At 41.2% G+C, this 20,012-nt stretch overlaps 1 protein-coding gene across 11 annotated transcripts in view; it reads right to left on the bottom strand.

Moving 5' to 3' along the window:
- ESRRG (estrogen related receptor gamma) overlaps positions 1-20,012 on the bottom strand; it is a 412,544-nt gene that overhangs the window by 292,805 nt on the left and 99,727 nt on the right. The gene's annotated exons all lie outside the window — the stretch shown is intronic.

Genomic DNA, 20,012 nt, shown 5'->3' on the forward strand with positions numbered 1-20,012 from the left:
TAGTCCATAGGCTGCATAACGATTATATTCATGTAGTAAACAAAGTAAATGGGAGACTTTCCATGGCCATTCATCTTTCACCTGACAGATTTCAATTGAGTAGTTCATGTTGTGTATCTGCAGTCACTCTTGTTACATTTTTAAGTAAACTTACTCCAAAACATCCTCTTCTTTCAGATAAGTACCAAATTCCTTACCAAAGTTCACCCGTGCTAAAGAAAGGCACTCAGTATTCATGAGCCAATGACACATTTAAGGTCATATTCTCTAAGAAGTGTTGTGAAGCATTCAGCAGTTACAGTAGATGCAGCCACATAAGTACCTGAGATAGAGACAGTCAGACATGGAGAGAAAAATAAATAAATAAATTGCAGTCTCCTAGGTAAAGGAGAAGGTACTCAAACCACAGGAAAGTGGCAAAACACTCACTTCTCACTCTGGCAGATTGCAAGAGATCAAACTTCAAAGTTGCTTTTTCTTTTCTTTTCTTTTAATGATTATTTCAAACTGCTATATGGGTGCTAACAAATGCCTCTGAATTTAAGATCTCAAGCTTGCAAGTCCCTTTCCACACAGAAGGCAAGAAATCCAAAGAAACAACACTTCCAGTAAATATTTTTCTAAGTTATCCCAAATATTTTCAAAGCAAATTGTTTAGAACTGCATGGTTTATGCATAGGAGTCTACTGAGAGTATTTATAGAGGGGCTATTACAGAATACAGGTTTAGAGTCACCTATTTAAGCAGTCTTAAAAAGCATATGATAATACCTTCAGTGCATAAAGCTGCTGTCAGAAACTCCTATCAGTAAAGTTTTTTTTCCCCATACCATCACATGTTCTCTATCCACATAGGACAGACTTTCCTCCCTTCCAACAAGGGACTACTGCAATTTCCCTTGCCAGGGAAAATAGCTAAGCAGCAAGAGGATCCCAGGCAGCACCTCCCCAGCAGGCTGGCTGCTTCTCCAGCCTCTCTGGAAGGGATGCTGCTTGGGGCACTCCCCACCTCTTTCCAGGGCTGCAGCTGCAGCCCATCTGCAGCTCTTCTCTGACACAGACTCCAGTGCAAAGAAAAGCAAGCATGCCCCCAATTTCCTTACTAACATACTGAAGCTGCCAGAATTTGATTTTTCCCTTGAACTTGAAGCAACACAAATGCCAGGACCAGCGTGCAGCACTCCAGTGCTGGTGTGACCCAGCATTTGCTCCTCCCTCTTGTGCAAACACGAAGACCACTGCCCTGGCAAGCCCTTTAAGGAATGATTATTCTTCATAAATTCCAACTCCAAATTTCAAAACCAGCAAATGAAAACCTCAGACAAAGCCCTCTTTTGGGCACACAAATACATACTTGTAGCTTCACCCAAATTTTAAGTGGCCTGAAAAGCTTGCCTGCACCCTGCCCATACATCACTAGCCGCTCGTGCGGCAAGACTGCGGTTTGATATGCACAGCCCCACATCCAGCTTCCATGGGAATCTTGCAAACCACCTGCATAATTTGTATTCTAATAAGTGCATTTATTCTAATAAGTACATGTCTCCGCTGCCATTTCAGGCGCCTGCTGAGGCTAATGCTAGTACACACCAAGTAAATACAAGAATATAACCATAAGAGAAATAAAAACTGAAAAAGCAAAACTAAACCAGACTTTAAAGATCAATACATCTTGAAATTACTGACACATTCATATGGGAGATTAAGCCAGAGGGACTAGGTGGGGAGATCCTGTGGGCATAGTGTCACAGAAAGAGTGTTCTCATTACCCAGCTTCTGACACCAGACTTAACTGAAAGAGAAAGTTACTCTCCCCAGGCTCTCTCAACAGTCCATGACAAGAAATCAGCTTTTCCAAGAATGCTCCAGAGTTAAAGCATAGCTTAGGGGGCCCCCTGAAGTGGCTACTGACCTGCATTAGGAAAGCCTGACAGGTATGTGCAGCTCTTCCTACACACCCAGCCAGCAGGAGCACATCAAAATGGATGCAGGCTCACTTAAACATGCTGTGCTGCAAGCAGCAAAGATCCAGCAGCTCGCTACAACTGCCCCTGCTGCAGAGACGACAACTTCCAGGAGTCCAGCAGGCTCCCAGGAACTGAAACTGCTTCAGCTTCTCTGGTTCAGCCCACTACCACACGTGAATTGACACCTTCAGGCCTTTCCATTTGGTATCGACACCCAGGTGAAATTAGTTCCCCCCAGGTGCTGAGCAAATCACTGTTTCCCTCTTCCCCGGGACGCAGCGCCCGCTGGACTAGGTGGGTCCTCAGCCACCCGGGGAAGCCTAGCAGTGATGATGGAAACTGAGATGTGTAAGGGCTGGCAATACAGCTGGGCCCAAAAGGGGACAGGGGCTTGGAAGGCTCCTTTAGCACACTGCATTAATAGTCAGTAAGGCCAGGGGGCGGGGGGGCCACCCCTCCATAGCTGCAATGGGTTTGTTTAATCACCAGGTGATCAAGCAATTAAGAAGTACACACACACACACACACACACGTACGTACGTACGTAATGCTTCAGTCATCAAATAGCCCGTTAGTGCTGCTCAGTACTTTCTATAAGAGCAAGAATATGAGAGTATGTCCAAAGATAGCAGTGAACACACAAGGTAATTATTTTTAAGCTTGCTAATCACAATCAATAGTTTCTTAGCAAAACTGATGAGCTGAAGTTGGCTCCTATTTTTAACCAATAAGATATGCAGTTGAGACTTGAATTACACCATCGGGCAACCCTCCAAACTCCTAATGACTTCCAGCCAAGAGAAGGATGGGTCCTCGGTGGGTCTTACTCCCTTCCTGAGCATGATACCAAAGGTTTTTTTCACAGACTGTAAAGCCAAAAGTATATTGTAACTGCTGTGCAGCTCTGCCAAAAAAACCACGCGTGAATTTAACTCCATGCATCAAAAAACAGCTATGCAATTCTGAAAAAGCCTAAGGATATTTGTTTGATTAATTTTAAGTTTTCTACCTGTCATATAAAAGGCAAATTCCTAGTAGAACAGTACCACGTGCCTGGCAGGGGTATACAGTTGGGACAGATGAATAAAAGCTGAAGACCAGTGAGAAAGCTCAGACCCTCTCCCTGCTTAGGTAGGACTTTTCCCTGAAGCGCACTTTCTCATGTTTTGCTATCCCTAGGTTTTTTTAATGCCAAAAGCACTGACTTCCCACAGTCCTGTTGGGAAATGCCTCCATTTCCTGCTACTTTCAGGGAAGTATTTTTCCTCCCCTTAAGATACAGCCTGGAATTCTTCCCAACATTCAGTACTAGAGAAACAATGTCCTCTAGGAAGAGGGAATGTGGGATGGTTTCCACCCACTGATTAAAAGCAACAGTTAGTATAAAGGAGCAGCGCAATGCCATCAGCTGTAATCGTTGCCTCTCGTAACAAATGTGCATGGGATCAGGAAACACGCCCACCCTTTATTATTGGGAAAATATCAGGGATAAAAGATGTCAGCAGGAGCAAGTAATCCTTTTTATCAGCTTACAAACACTAAGGTGAAAGAGAATGGTACTGGTTTTCTGTTCATTAACTGGATGGAATTACAGTGGTTAGGAGGTTACATAATTACACAAGCAATTAACAGTTCCTTCATTTCCCTGTTGTAATCCTTCTAGTTTCAGACATTTTCAACTTTGTTTCTATAGTCCGTTGCTGGACGAAAATGGATGAGTAATGTACATCTCCACAAGGTGTTCAATTGGTCTGGCAGTGCTGGAGGAGGGACTCCAGGTCAGTAACGCAAGCAAAGCAGCTCAGTGAGACTGTCTTGTTAGTGCTAGACAGCACTTTCAGGCATCTAATACAACCAATGTTTTACATGCTAGAAAGAGTCATGCTACCGTACATGATGCTGGGTTTTGAAGTCTCCCCAAACATTATATGCATTGTCACTGTTTATTAAAGATAACTAATGCCCTAAGTCTTTATTTACTTCTGTTTATTGCTATTTTAGCAAGAGTCACCAGAGAACGGCTATGCTTCTGGTCCACCAGGGTTCTTTAATCACTGTTAGTAGGTAAAATCATGTGTGACAACTAATCCAAAAAGCAGATTATATTTATTTTGGCTACAGTGGCTTGCAATTCGTTAAAATCAACAAAGCCTTTTCATTAGCCCCCTGCTGATGTCCTGAAAACAGACATTTCAAGGGTCTCAAAGCACAGAGCTACACATGTGCAGCAAAGCCGGGACTGACAGACTTACCGTTGCCATACTTACAGTAAAATCTTATTAAAAACAACAGCAAACTTCTTATTTTCTTTCATAAGAGGGCTTAATTTATGATCCCAAATTCCAAAATCACAATCTTAGAGGCAAGACTTCTTAAATTTAAAAAAAGTAAGTAAATCAAGCAGTATAATTACCAGTGAAATACTTGCAAATTGTTTTGTTTTGTAAAAAAAGCTGTAGCAACATTGCAAGGAGTGAGATTAGAGATTCAGCAAGTCTAAATATTAGCCTACATGCTTGCTGAGCCTCTCACATTCTGGAACCACATTTGAATAATTGAATTTCTAGTTAGCAGTGTGATCTTGCAGCTCTAATTCTCCGTGATTTCATGATCTCTGGCCATTGTCTCCTGAGAGAGAGCACCACGCTCCCGACTACATTCCCTCAAATTGGCAATCAAGAAAGCATACACTAAAAACGCCAGCGTGTCAAAGCAGATCCAGACGAAGTTATGTGCTGTTCCATGTCCTCACAGACCTCCCTGCTCTTCAAACACTGTGAGCAAGTTCACAGCCAAGAATCAGCCTTACCCTAACCACCGAGGACCGCTATCCACTAGAAACAGCAAATGAATACATCAGAAGTCCAGGCAAGTGGTGAAAAGGAAAAAGGTTAAGACACTGATTTACATAAACCACTTTTTTTCTATCTCAGTATGCGTTCCCTGGGTAACACACACCTTTTTGGTCACGGCTCTCACATGCCCTGTCTTGGAAAAGCAACTTGAACAACACAATTAAAACTGAAGAAAGCCACTCCTGACCTGCATCCTACCACACACGTGTGCAGACATATTTATTTGCCGAGTTATTGCTGGGCTTGAATGTGGCTCTCTGTTGTGAATTTTCCTGCCTCCTGCTGAAATGCAACTTCTTGTTTGTCCCCCAAGCACAATCTTGAATATTGTCAAGGCTGATTATTAGACATCACTTCACACGAGGCTTCTCCAAATATGCAGATCTCCAGCAGTTTGAAGGGAAGCCAAAAGCAGCCCTTTAGTGAGATGACTGTTCTTAAATGCACAAACCACTACTGTACTAAACTGCCCCTGAGACAAAAGGGTCAGTTCATCTACCACAGGGCCACTGTCCAGCAGCTCTTCAGCCTGCTTCAGCTTCTCTAAGTTCATCCCATGAGCAAAACAGCTGTCTGTTAAAGCAGATAATAAAATCCAGCCTGGGAGGAAAACCAAGATACAAAGCTTTTCTCCAACGTCTAATCAGAGTTTTGTCCACAGGGAAAACTGAACCACATCTGATATACAAGTTATCATTTTGGCTCTCCATAATTAAAACTATTGTTGCCATGGCAATACAAAGGCTGTTGAAAATACACGCAAGGCTAATGTCATGCCTCTTTGCTGATAAAATTTGTCGTCCCAGTCTGGTTCATAGCAGCATGGAAAAAAACGTGACTCGGGCAAATAGTTGGCTTTATGAGGTTTGTTATTTAGGAATCAGATGCTGTATGTGCTGTAAGACCATTTTCTCAGGCTCTCTAACATGACCACTAATCCTGTTAAAGTCAATAGCAGTTACAAAGATAATTTCAAAGAGAATAGATTCAGGTCCTGCACTATTAAATTTCTCAAAGCACTCTAAACAAAAATGAAACAAACAATATATATGTCATGATAAAGATGAAGACTAACCAATCAGAATGATTAAAATATGTAATATTAAAAGTGGATATAAAATTAAAATGTGAAAACCTGATTATACATTCAACGCCACGAACACTCGTGATTTGGTTGGTGGTTATTTACTCATTTGAAACTGTGATCTCTACTGAGCATGTTATAATCGAACAGGAATTCCAGGTCACCCGGTGACCTCTGAATAGCAACAAGTAATCTGTTATGCAGGATACTTCATAAAATATATTTCTCTCTCTATGGATGCACACCTACCTAAGCAAAACACACACAAACATATCAGCATGTTTTTAATAGCTCAGGACGAAAGTTTTCAGAGTTTCGTGACTTGCACTCAAGTCATTTCTCCCACACTTGGAAACATCCCTATCTTTAATAGGATACCTGAGGTGCACGAGAGTCTACTCACATGGAAACTTACAGGTGCAATTACTACTTTTTAGTCACGTGGTAGTTGATACCTTCTACAACAAATAGGTGAATTGCACACATTTAATTTAAATAAAAATCCCATTGATGCCTATGTCCATTAAAATCAATTGGAGTTTTGCTTGACTGAAAATCACAGAATCAGTAACAGAGGTCTGGAATGAACATACAGGAATGGACAACTCAGAAACCTAAGAGCAGGAAGGGATGACACATACTCACCAATCAGTTCGGCCATTGATTATACAAAATAGCAGTGCTCCCCCTCTAGCCACTGGGAACTGGACTGCAGAGCAAGGAACAGCTTTTGATAGGGACCTTTTCATTATAAAAAAATCTTTACTAATTTGACGCCATCAAACTACTTTTGCGCACTACACACACTTAGTTTTTCCTCTCTGCCTACAAGTAAAATGGATTATTTTTGTTTTTAGCAAGGGGTTAAAATGTCAATTAAAAAAGAGCCTGAAAAGACCGCACAAAATTAGAAAGAGATATAGACATGGAAAACACATATCACATTTAAAGCGAGGGGCACTATGAAAGATGCAGAGGTTCAGTATAATGTTTCTCCTGAGGTGTCTTTCCAAACAGAAAAGTAAATGACAAAGAAAGCTGTGAGGTCTTCATTGCTGCAGGTGCTTTCACAACAGTGACTAGGAAACAGCATGGAGAATGGGATTACAAAGTTTAAAACTTGATATAGAAAAAGGACAAAAGATGCCAGAGGTTAAAGCATTTAACAATTTAATGGCTGCCATGACTAGGATGAAGCTTATGATAGGTATGGTCTATGGAAAGAAGTTACACAAATGAGTAAGAACAAAAACTTAAAAATGGCTCGTGAGTCCCGCAGTGTTTAAATTGGACAATTAAAGAGGACTTCACTTTTAAAGCAGAATGAATATCAAATGCCTTCAAGACATCTCTGAATCATGGCATTAGTCTAGATTACATAGGGTTAGCAACTGAACTGACGCAGAGAAAGCTGCATCACTGAGGTCAGTACTTATTGTATTTTCAGTAAAATACATCTATTAGCAAAAGATGATTACCAGAAAGCACCATTATGTTAATACTCACATGGGAAAGGAAGTTATACAAAGTAGCTATTGTTAAGATAATGCTGTGTTAGCTCTTTGATGTACATCCCCCTACTTCAGTGGGGCTGCTTTGAATTACGCTAGCTGAATATCCAGTCTGCGCTATGTTAAACAAACAGGTTCCTACGCAGTGTCTAGAGGGGCTAGAGAAACAGCCATGATTAAGGGAAACAACCATCCAGACTCCGCCAAACTGCAGCTGAGGGCAGGCCCTGTCGCTGTGTCTCTCGAGCCACGCTCCCACCCTCGTCTCCACACCTTGCTGCACAGGGAAGACGCCAAAGCTCCTTCCCTGCCATAGGGCCAGACAGCAAAAACAACGACGAAATCGGGTGGTTCTGCAGCATGGGGCAAAGCTACAGTGAAAGCAAGGAAGGAGACAGATACTTTCCAGTGGACCTGCTGTGGACAGAGCCCTGGGCTTTGCTGTTTTGTAGGCAGACTGCTCTGCTGTCCCCTTCTTATACAGAATGCTGCAACAAAGGGTATTTTACAAGCAAAAAGCCAGTCCCCAGCTCCCTATCCTGACTTTTTACAGGAGTATTCAACCACATTCCTTCTCTCAGTTCTTATTCTTGAGGGGTTTTGCAGCTTGATCCTACCTGTATCTAAAAGACTAATTAAACTGTCAGAGTCCACATGAATATGCACTATTGCAAACTTCAAGAGCTAGGGGTATAAGTATAAAGTGAATTTCGTTTGAGCGCACCTCCCCTAACGTAGTGATGAAATAAGGAAAATAAACATTACAAATTCATTCTGTCTGGTCGGCCCATAGCAAAAGGTTACCTTTGCTATATTTCTGCATCACATTTCCTTTGGGAAGAGAACCTACATCACACTATTTTTCTCCTCTGCTTGGGAGAATCATTAAGGACAATCAGGAAATGAATGCAGTTTCCTTACCACAATCACTTTTAAGCTAAGTAAAATCCTTCTCATCACCTCAGTGAGAGAAAAGTGTAAATCCATGCAAAAGGAAAGAGAACAGAGATGACTGTGCAGCCTTTAAGAACACGGTTGATGGAAATTTGAGTGGGGGAATATAAATAAGCATGTTTTCTGCAAAGGGAAGCTTGACCTTCAGGCCAAGCACAAACAAAAAAAGATGGCTGTGGGCTTAAAGTGAGCAAGTGCCTGAGAGGGATGTGATCCAGGAGAGGGGAAATACAGCCTTGGAAAATCTTTTGACTCCAGAGCTTCAAGGAATCTTTGACGCTACAGCTTCAAAAACAGCAAGAAAACTGAAGCAAGGGGGCAGGTGTTTCTTATTTCACCTGGATTTGTGTCTCTTGTGCCACTGTGAATTAAAAAATGTCGTGTTACACAAATCTCAGTATGAAGTTTGTGTCTAAGTGCTTCAGATGCCATGTGGCCCCTGAAGGATAAACTAGGGGATCACTGACAGAAGGACTCTGAGTCTGGCAGGGTTAAGCCACTAGATAAGAGTAGGGGGTCAGGGGCAAGAGAGTTCAGCAATGGTTCCTGGGCAGAGACACCAAGAAGACCTGCCTCAGAGAAGCAACTGCACAAAGAGTCTTTGCACAGAGAATGAGCCCAGAGAGCAGAGAAAGAAATCTGGGCAGTGCCCGAGGGGCTTAGGATGGCTCCAACACCAAGGTCCAAACAGGCAGTCCAGGGGATATATAAGCAGAGGGTGATCAGGATCATGACAGTGTACATATCACAGCAATATAAGAAAACTCAAGACCTAATGCTTTACTGCACACTCCTCATAAGAAAGTAGAAAAAAATGCCTAACAACAGCTGGACACATGGCTTAATATACTCCTGGAAGGTGCTCGGACACTGTAGTCATTAGTACAGGATACAACCTTACAAAAAACACATAAGACTATGAAAAAAGCGTGGGAGGAAAAACTAATGGGCCAGAAGAAGAACAATAAACTGACAGATGGGAGGTCCCAGCTCAAGAAGAATTTGAAGGAATGGAAAGATGTATTATTCTTGGAAGAGGAAGGGTACATCAGGTAGCTGACATATTGAGTTTCCAGGAAAGAGGGTAGAGTATTAATGACAGTGCAGCTGACGGTTCCAGCAGCTACCAACGAAGTGATTTGCCCTTCTTTTTCAGCTGAAGAGGTGACAGTGTGGATATGGCAGCTGATTTACATACATCATCATAACTTCCATAGAAATATCAGATTTCTTTATAAGGACTTGTAGTATCAGCTTTGCAGGTCAGTGTCAAAGTATATCAGAGCCAGTGGAGACAAAGGGGAAGATTCAGAGAGGCACTGAGGTGCCTAAATCAGGGCTTAACCTGAATATAATTGCCTAATTAAAAAAGAGATTCAGAAATCCCCTGCTCCAGAAACTGTAAATGCATTACAGCTAATATTTAGGACCATGGCACTGGAAATAAATTCCCACTATCTAGGCAGCTAAGTCGCTCTCTCCTCTCAGCTCCACTGCAATCCAGATACAGGTCTCTAAACGCTGTGTTGTGAGGGGACCCAGGCACAAAGGTGAGCTTGGACTACTCCTAACACACAATAACAGTGCTCTCTTTTTTCACCCCTGCTTTTAGCCTCTCTAACATAAAATATGTACATTCTGTAATAACAGTGTGCTGGCTTTTGTGTAAGGCATCTGTCTTTAGCTAGTGTGAATGGGCCAACTGACTGCACAGGTCATTATCACTGCTTTGAATCATCTCACTTCAAAAAAGTATCTATGTTTTATGGATTACAGCAATCTAAGCTGTAAGTATTTAAGGAGCCCAAAATGACAACTGAATGTTGTTACAAAGTTTAATTTTCGTTTATTTGTGCAACATGAAAGGTTATTAAGCACCTTTGTTTTCCTGAGTAAGTTTTTATGCAATCAAACTACATTACCTAAATGCATGGGGGAAGGAAGGAGGGTTACATTAGCATACCAAATGCAAAACTGTTTACAGGATTGGACCCTAATTGAATACATATCCCTGTTCAGTATGACGAACAAAGAACAGGCACCAAGAAAGCTGAAGAATACTAGGCTTCCAACTGTAAGCCAGCTTTACTAATGTACCAAGGTTTCTGAGCATATAAAACAACAGAGGACCAGCATGGTCTTTGGTATTACTACTCCCAGTCTGATTTAGTATGTTCTCACCATTTGCAGATGTCCCATGCATATTTGACAGCCTTTATGGCATGTAGATTTTGCTACAACAAAAATTCAAGTTGTGGATTTTTGCCAGTAACAAGCTGAAGTTGCTCAGAGCAGCATTAAATGCTATCATGCTGTTAGATTAAGTAACCTATTTTCTCCGCTAGCACAGATTGTACTTTAGTTTTGCCCCTACACCTACCAAATTGCTGTTTCTTGCAACATTTCCTTTTGAAGCTAGTTTGCCAATCTCCAAACCAATGTTATTTTCACCAAAGGAAAGAGGGGCTTGTAAATGAGTTCAATAAAAGTAGGATCTGGCCCTATTTGTGAGATTCTTGTTATGTATCAAAATGTAAAAAAAAAGCAGTAAGGCAAAATAGGGAGTTGTATTTCTTCACTACTTTTCAAGCAGAACTCCCCTGTGATTTTAAATAGCTGCTTATAAATGGATGGGATCCAACTTATAAATGGATGGGGACGAAGTGACTCATGAGATATTGGTACATGTGTTAATATGAAACAGGTTTTATAGAATAGGTAGCTATGGTATGTACCCCATAGATGTACATGGTCCTAAAACTGCTGACATAACACGTACTACACCATTTAACACATTTTTTCCCATTGCTCCTTTCTATTTTTTGATCTTCTTTTGAAAACCTCCCTCCCCTGATCTCTTCTCCACCAACTATCAGATTTTTCGCATTTCTATTTCTAGTTCCTCAAAGGGAATAATCTTTGATGGCGACAATAAGAGCAGAAACAAGCAGACCTAGTCAAATGTGAACACATACACTCCAGCTAGGGCACTTCTAGGACATTTCATATAAATACTAAACAGGCTGGAGAAATAAATAAATTTAAAAAAGCCTGCAAAAAGAGACCAAACTGCAAGAAACCAGTCGCATCGATTAGCTGATTAGTTTGCCAGTGAGCGATTAGTCAGAAAGACTTGAATTAGTCAGTCCAGCCCTGCCTCCCATGAATAAAATGTGGGGAGGACACTCTTTCCCACCCTCGGTGACAGATGATATCTGTTTTCTCCTGCGAGTTTGAATTTAAGAGCCACTGAAGCTCAGCAAGAGTATATTCTGGCTCAAATGAGCTGAAAATTGCATTCAATTTGAATTTCAAAACTAGAGGAGAAGGGGGAATGGGGGGAAGAGGGAGGGAGCTCACCAGCACCCATCAAGACAGTTCACTCTACTTCCTGCTGCATTGAGGCTGACTGGAGAGTTTAAACCCAGTGCATGATGCAAAGGAAAGAGCATTGCTGGACAGCAGCCCAGCCTGAGTTTAAAAATAGACGTTTGACTGCCAGGATCAAAGCAAACTCTGCTTTTATGTATATTACAAGCTATATATTCAGAAGAAAAAGATTCTTCTGGTTACTTGAGGAGAGGAGCTATCTGAAGGTAGGGCTGGGGAGAGGGAGGGAATGCCAAGTTTTTCCACTGGAAAATCCTCAATAATACAGTCTCATCCAAGCACTTGCCATCCCCTTGAACAGAGTGTATGTACTGAATGTATGTACTGAACTCTCATGAATGTAGGTTCATTTAGGGTTACGTTTTTTAGTGTGGGGTAACACTTAATTTATGCCTTTGTGGGTGAAGGGATTATTTCCCCTTCCTTTTGTGCATTAAATTTACCGTTATATCTGATGACACTGAAAGAAATGGAGTTACGCCTACAACCCAAATATATCCTGTATTTTGATGGCATGATAGCAGTTGCTCTGTTTAGTGCAATTGTCCAATATTCAATATAATAATGATAACATTACCAAATCAAGAGGTCCTTCAGCAAATTTCTTACCAACTTCCATGTGCAATTTGACCTAAGGTTTTGGAGTAGTAATAAAATAATTACAATTAATCATGAGTAATAATTAATAACTTAAGGATTAAAATGTGTCCCTTTATATATTCAGGATCAGCGTTTTCTATCTACCCTTGAGAGGCTTTTTCTTTCCTAAACAGAATGCTTGCAATAGCATTTCATAACCAGACAGCCCAGCCATCAGAGAAACTGGGCTTACTCTGTGGCATGATATTTAGTATACGACACTACATTCGTGGACTAAAGGGTCCCTATTATACCCAATAATAACCCCATATTCTGTGATGCAGCTTATATATCAATTTCTGGTGATGTTATCTCAGGGTTTTCCCCTTCTTCATAACTAAGTATTGTTTCATTGATAAATCAGTAAATTATCATCTTTATTCATGTATGTGATGCGAGTCAGGATCCAACCTCCCTCCCCCCAAAGAGAAAAAAAGTGAGGTCAATTTTCCTGGCCATTGCATTTAATAAAAGCTCCCAGGCAACAGAGTTAAGCACACATTAATAGATATACCTTAGTATGCTATGCCTTCAGCAATTCTTTGATTTCTCTCTATGGAGAAAGACTGCATTAACAGTGAGCAACAGTGAGCTATAGTGTCCTTTTTTAAGCTTCTCCTATCACTGAATTAATTTTTTTACCTGTTCTTTTCACAGATAAAGAGACTACTTGAACAATCTCTAAATTCCATTTTGTGAACTTTTACAGACAAGAGAAAAGTTTCCAAAAAAGGCAGTCACATGCACCAAAATGCATATGCAGTCATCCTTGGGTGTGCACAGTTCCCTGCACAAGGCATGAAGTCACATGTCTTGCATTCACGATCACTTGGAAAACCTCTTACATTACATGTGCACAACATAGTTCAGAGAAACTACTCAGTGCGCAAGGCACTTTTTAGACACCCAAATACACATTTACGTGCCTCGCTTTAGCAGGCGATTTTTTAGTACTGTCGCTTCACATTTTATTCTTGCATTGTCCTCTTGCTATCTAGATTTTAAGGCAACGGCAAAGCCTCAGAAACGATGAACTAATTCCTGAGAATTCTCCAAGTTACCCTCCTAAATGCTAGGGTTTCCTTAATGTAGACATTAGAGAAGAGCTCTTGGGAAGAGAGGGGAAGAAATACACAGACCTGGTTCCATCACACCATCTCTCAAAAAACAGAATAGAGAGCTTCACACCAGGAAAAAAAAAAGCTTTCTTTCAAAATCAGATTGTCTGCTATTACAGTGCTTACTTTACTGAAGTCAATGCTTACTTTATAGGGGGTAGAGGAGGACAATAAAGGTGCAAACTGTATTGAATACTCCTGACGGATGATTCTTCATACTAGACCTGAGCCTCTAGACCCAAAACTACTAATAATATGCAATAGCAGCATTAGCCTGATGACACTGTCACGCTAAATAGCTACAGGACTTCCAGACCACAGCAGACCCATGTTCAGTCCGTTCCAGTCCATCTGCAGCTACTCACGTAGACATGGCCCTGATGGTGCTCTGCTGTCTCAGCTGAGACGGCCCGGCCTGGTACCGTTATGGCTGCAGGCACTCAAACTGCTCTTTGGTGTAAGTGCTATTAGCGGCCCGAGAGAAACACTGAGTGAGCGTGGGTAACATAAGCATGGCATTAGAGGAAATACTTGACAATTTCTCCAACGTATTGGACACTAGAGTAGTTCAGCTGAATGGCATGCTTGCCCACATAATGCTGCAAGGTCAAGAAGACCTTATATTATTTACTAGGTGAGTGCTGGGTTTTTTGCATTGAAATATTTTGTCAAGATTGACTTGCCTGTTGGAAAAAAAACATTCCCCGCTTTTCTACAGACATCAGCCCCTTTTGTTTTGAGCATCACTTACTTATGCAACATTGCGTAAGTGTCAATACAACTTACAAAGAAAATCTAAGAGGAGTAACAATTTCATGCAGGAGCCATGTTCCACTAACGTTTTTTTTTGCCCTCTAACTAACTGCTATCAAAATTTGGGAGGCAAGAAGTCAGATGGACTGAAAATTAGAGTATGAATGCAAAACTCACTAGATATGAACTCCTCCACTATTTTCTCCTATACCAGATTTTACATCAAAAATGTTGTTCTTATTGCGAGTTTGCCATAAAGACGGAAGATTGCAATGCATCTAACATATTACATCTCCACAGCCAGCTAAAAAAAGATAAAAATGGCAAAAAATATTGTTGGTTTTTGTTGTTGGCTTTCTTGTTAATTGAGACAACTATGGTTTCAAATAATTTAGAGGGCAAAGGGTGAGTTTTTAACAGGGACATCACAGAGCTTCTGCAAATCTGTGCTGTCCAGTAAAATGACTTACTCCCAGGAAACACCGCTGCTGTAAGAGGTGGCATTACAAAGCCAGCAACCAACCAACATGATGGGAACCATTATTTCACGGGTACCCTGGAAAGACCACATCTCCCAGCAAAGTGGAGCATGCATGTATGCAAGTCTCCCCGATGCCTCTATTGGTACCGGTTCCAACCGCAGACTGTAAAAGTCCATCTCTGGTTGCTGCTATGGCAAAATACTGCTGATGATTTATTAAGAGCTCTTAGCTGCATCAGACAGTTTATAATTAACAGCTTCTCCTTTTCTTAAATATAAATAAATACATAAATGAAATCAGAGCTGCTAAGTGCTGGGTGTAGCCAAAGCTTGGATGACATCATCGGCAACTGCCAGTCACCCGGACTGCAAAAATAAAGAAAGGATGGGGGTGGGGGCAGGGGAGAGGCAGGGTATTTACTCAATCAGTACCTATTTCTGAATTTCCTTCAAGCTGGCTTGGACCAAGAGCCATCAATTATTTAAAAGAAGTAACATGATGCTTCCTTTGTTGAGGCAAATCTGCAAGCAGACCCCAAGAGAGAATAAAAAATGAATTAGGCAGAATTTATTAGTGCGCTTGAAGAAAACAGATTCAGCTATCAGAGCTGACTGTGGTTTTAAAAATAGTGTATTTCTGCCCACGAACAATAGTTTCTCTCTTTCTTCCTTACCCCACCAGATCCTCAATAATGTCACCTCTTCCCTTTCCTTGTGCTTCCCCCCCCCCCTTTTTTTAAGAGGGCATAACACTGAAAGAGGCATCAATCACTCCTTAAACTTCTTCCTTGTTTTCTGACTTGACTTGATGTATTGTCTTCATTTAAATTACAAATATACTAATCTGAAACACTGTTTACCAAGCAGCATATTAAATGAAAGATGCAAGAAATTGCATCACTCACATTTTAAAAATGACTTTAGACTCTGGGACACATAAACACAGCAAGACAGGATGAGCTGCCTTGGCTGCTATATTTCAATCCTAGCAAATGAGATGCAGTTACTGTGGTTTTCTGCTCAGGACATTGCTACTCGGGTGGCTGGTCCAGTCAAACTAACGGTGCCAAAACCAGTACCAAACCGTTTTTGTAGCAGACAGTCAGTTTGAGTTTGTGCAACGCAGGGAAGAGACATTTAGAGCCAACGAAACTGATGCCTCAGTTTCTTGAACTGCACCTTATAAGAAAAAGAGGCAGTTCAAGTCTGAGACGGTAACTTTAGGGGTCTCAGTAAGGCACTCAACACGTTAGAGGTTGCTGCACAGAAAAAAGTAGTCTGAGGCTGCACGGCCGGCTGATTTCAACCAAGATTACGGTCCTATTCTGAGGAAACTATAACAGGAAAGGGAACACTCACAGGACAAAAAAAGCACCGCAGTCATTCAAAGGTTCCCTACCGCATCTTTCACACCAGGAAAACGATGCATTTAGATCATTTCTGGTGACCTTTTGTGGTGTCCAGCAGCAGGAAAGGGCAGATTCCGCTCTGTAAAAACACAGAGCTGGTTTGTGCGTGCCCCGCGCCTGGTGAGCGAGGCAGAGCGCCCTAGGAGCTGCTCTCCTCGTGACGCAGGCGCCGCCCCGGGAATCCGGGCTCCTTCCCCTCTTCCTCTACGTGACAGCCAGTTGCTGACGGTCTTTGCCAGTTCTCCACGTCCTCACCCCTATTTTCCTCGGAGGGGCTGGGAACAAAGGTTAAGGTGCTCTCTGCGGCGTAGAGAGAGCACGGGGAGGTCAGCGCTCAGTGGGGATGAGTATCAGAAATCAAATTTTAGCATGCCTCTCTCTTTCCCTGTGCTGACCCACAAACAAAGCCTGTAACAAAATAAAGGGCATTACTTACTATTTTTTGTGCTGGTGGTTCTTGATCAAAAATGCGTTTAGTTCAAAAGCCAAATAAGTTTGATTGGAACTCTGAACATGGCCTCAAGGAGTATTTTCCCATGTTAAAAAAAAATCACTGGAATATTATTTATCAGCATGAGCTTGGAAGCAAAGTAAAAATCTCTATAAACAGAGACTGTTACTGGATAGATGTGTTTGTGTTTCCTTGTGTTAGCTTGGAGAACGGAAGTTTTGGCAGACATTGTCTAGTACTAGGCATGACAGTATGGATACTGAATGTTGTTAGAGAAGCTGAGCACCCAAATACAGGCCTGCTGAGTCTCCTTTCACCCTCTTCCGATCAGTAATGTACAGAGCAGCAAAACAATCTGAGAAATATTTAAACCACTCTGAAGAGGAATTTTTTTAAGAGAGGATTTATGTTAGGTTTTGCGTGGTGCTGACCATAGCGACAAAGCATCAACATCAACCTCCAAACCCGGTGCTACAAATGGGACCACACTACTCCACATTTCCTCACTTCTCGCACCATATTGCACGTGTTGGAAGGGCTCATGGCAAGTGCCTGATGTTGGCACGCGGGTCAGCCTTCCTATTCGCAAGAGTTTGCACAAAATCCGTTCCTTGTTTCCTACGTGTGCACCACAGCTGCCTCACGATCGCTCGCTGCGTTTCGGCATGGGTGCGCTATTCCGAAAGGCCACCTCAACGTTGAGAACAAACTGAAAGGCTGCAGGACCTGCTCCTTCCTCAAACGCATCTGTCAGGCTGCTCTCTAAAAATAATAACTTTCTATTCCAACAAAAAACCTCTGGCTTCCGCTCTCACAGATTCATCCAGTACCTCTGTGGACCTTTTGCTAACCAAAACATGATTATGCATCACAAATCTAACATTCATGAATTTGTCTTTGAATAAGTATTTTAAAGGTAGCATCAATTTTCACAGTATTCTACCTTCATACTTTTTTAAAAAAATTTTTTAACTTCCACACCAGATGACTCTCTCAGAAGGAGGAAAAAAGACTAGAAAATATATAACTCAAGTGCATGTGAAAGGAAAGCTGACACTGTGAGGTGCCAAGACAACATCATTCCACTTCCCTTCCTCACCACCTCTTCTTCTCTGGATGGTAATCACAAGATCCTGAATGCCAAACTTTGGAAAATATCCTTGCAGAGGTAGCATCTGCTCCCTTGGCATACTTCTTGAGCAGTTGTATTGGCAGCTTTAGATTTGTCCAAGTCTATCATATGACAAGACTGCAGATGGGTTGCCTTGGATGCGTTGTCTTCCTGGATGCCATTTTCCTTTTATTAACATTTTATTCTAAGAAAACATATGTACAAATCTGTACATAGAAGGTTATATGTACACATGATTTCACACCAGTGAGGGGCTTTGTCTAGCTTCTGTCTAGATTTTTTTTTTCTATCATGTAGGCTGGGTTCCTGCAAGGGCCATGACTTTTACTGAAGTCAGTATGTGGCATCAAGCAGATTAGGCCCTTACTGTGTGGATCTGCATTTCAACCAGCTATTCTTCCACAAGCTATAACTTATCCCATCTGTGTTGATCTTTCTTTGTAAATTAACACCTGAGTCCTCAGAATATTAGACATGTAGGAAAGCTGTTCATTTTGAGTTAACTTCTGCTCCCACTGAAATCAGTGGGAGTTTTGCCATTTGTCCATTATTCCAAGGAATAAATAGCAGTGCTATGACATAATAGTCATATATGGTGGGACTGGTCTTTACCTCTTGCTTTCTTAGGTTTATGTTACCTCCTTATCTCCCATACACTAATCCCATAGTCACAAACCTGAATATATATGTATTTTTTTTAACTGCAAAGAAAACAAGTTCAAGTCCAGTGAATCACAAATTGCTACTAAAAGAAACAAAAGGAACCTGAGGGAAAAAGGAGAAAGCATCTAATTAAACTGGAGGATACAGAACAAAGAAAAAAAAATGGAAATAAAAAATTAATAAAAAATATACCCAAGATAATCTGAAAAGCATTTTCCTAACCTTTCTGAAACACCTTGCTCTTGTTGCTACAGTATTTGCTAGAATGTTTCATGAATACAGTATGAAACAGTTTTAAAAGGTACTTTAAATGAAAAGTAAAACAGAGAGGCAATACTCTGAAACCAGTAAGCATTCTTAGAGCATTTTTTCATAGGATAACCTTTTATTTCCTGGATGGATGAAAGCACAGAGCTACAAAACTACAAGCTGATTATATACCATTCCAACAAAGCATAAAGTATACTGAGTGGTGTCCAAAAACAGACTACCTACCACCCCTACAGTCACCTCTTCAGGGAAAACCCCAAGAAAGACACAACTTACATGAGACAAGGGGCATCAAACATGGACTGCGGTGAACCAAAATGAGAAGTTAATTTCAGACTATAAGGCACTGAACTAGAATCCCAGGTATTAGCAGCTAGAAACACCAAAAAAATCATTAAAACTGACCTGTCTACTGTGATTTTCACCCAGACTGCAAAAAGAGAACATTTGTCCTAACCACCTTTGCAACGTAAACTGCCAACCTCGCAATGAATGTACAGCGCAGAATCTGTTCTGATACAACTAAACGGTTATTTACCACTTCTTTGAAAGGTCTTAAAAAGCTGTTTCTGACAAAGGAAAGGAGAATGAGATATCACTGAGTCCACCTCTGGGCTCAGTGAGACTTTGGGGATTTGGGCACAAATAAAATACCAAAAAAATGCATCTGCTCCTAGCCCTGATTTCATGCCTATTTCCTGATCTTTGTGCTGGGTTGCTCACATCCTCCTGCACTATCCTGCTCATGTGCTGCATCCCCTCTGAATCAACCTCGCTGTTCCTCAGCTAAAAACATGCTTCTGGCAGGAGCAGAAGAGCCTAAAAACCAAGTCCAGAACTTAAGAAAGTCTACACAGAGGGATTACCCTGGAAGCCATCTACACCTTTCACGCCAACATGTGACATTCAGACCCTTCAATTCTAGCTCATCTCCAGTGAAATAATACATTAAGGACCAAAACCTGTTTGACAAAATTGTACAGTCAGTTTGACATGAGTACTTGAATAGTCTATGAGGATACAATTTAGCTTACATAAATGAATGTTCTTCAGCTAGAGAGGACTAAATACTCTTTTAAAAGGGAATACGATAGCATGGCAGTAATTACCCAAGTAACAGCATTTAATTTTGTATGCTTCACCATAGTATTCATGCATCATAAACATAGATAAACATGGAATACATATATACTTACAATACACAATATACCCACATGTACACATTCACATCATATATACATAATACATATAGCCACTTTAGAGAAAATGGTTTATACTTGTGGGGACCTCTCATGAGGCCTATAGTAGTCAAAAATACACAATGCCCATAAATCAT

This window comes from Dromaius novaehollandiae, chromosome 3 (assembly GCF_036370855.1).
Source record: "Dromaius novaehollandiae isolate bDroNov1 chromosome 3, bDroNov1.hap1, whole genome shotgun sequence".
Lineage (NCBI taxonomy): Eukaryota > Metazoa > Chordata > Aves > Casuariiformes > Dromaiidae > Dromaius > Dromaius novaehollandiae.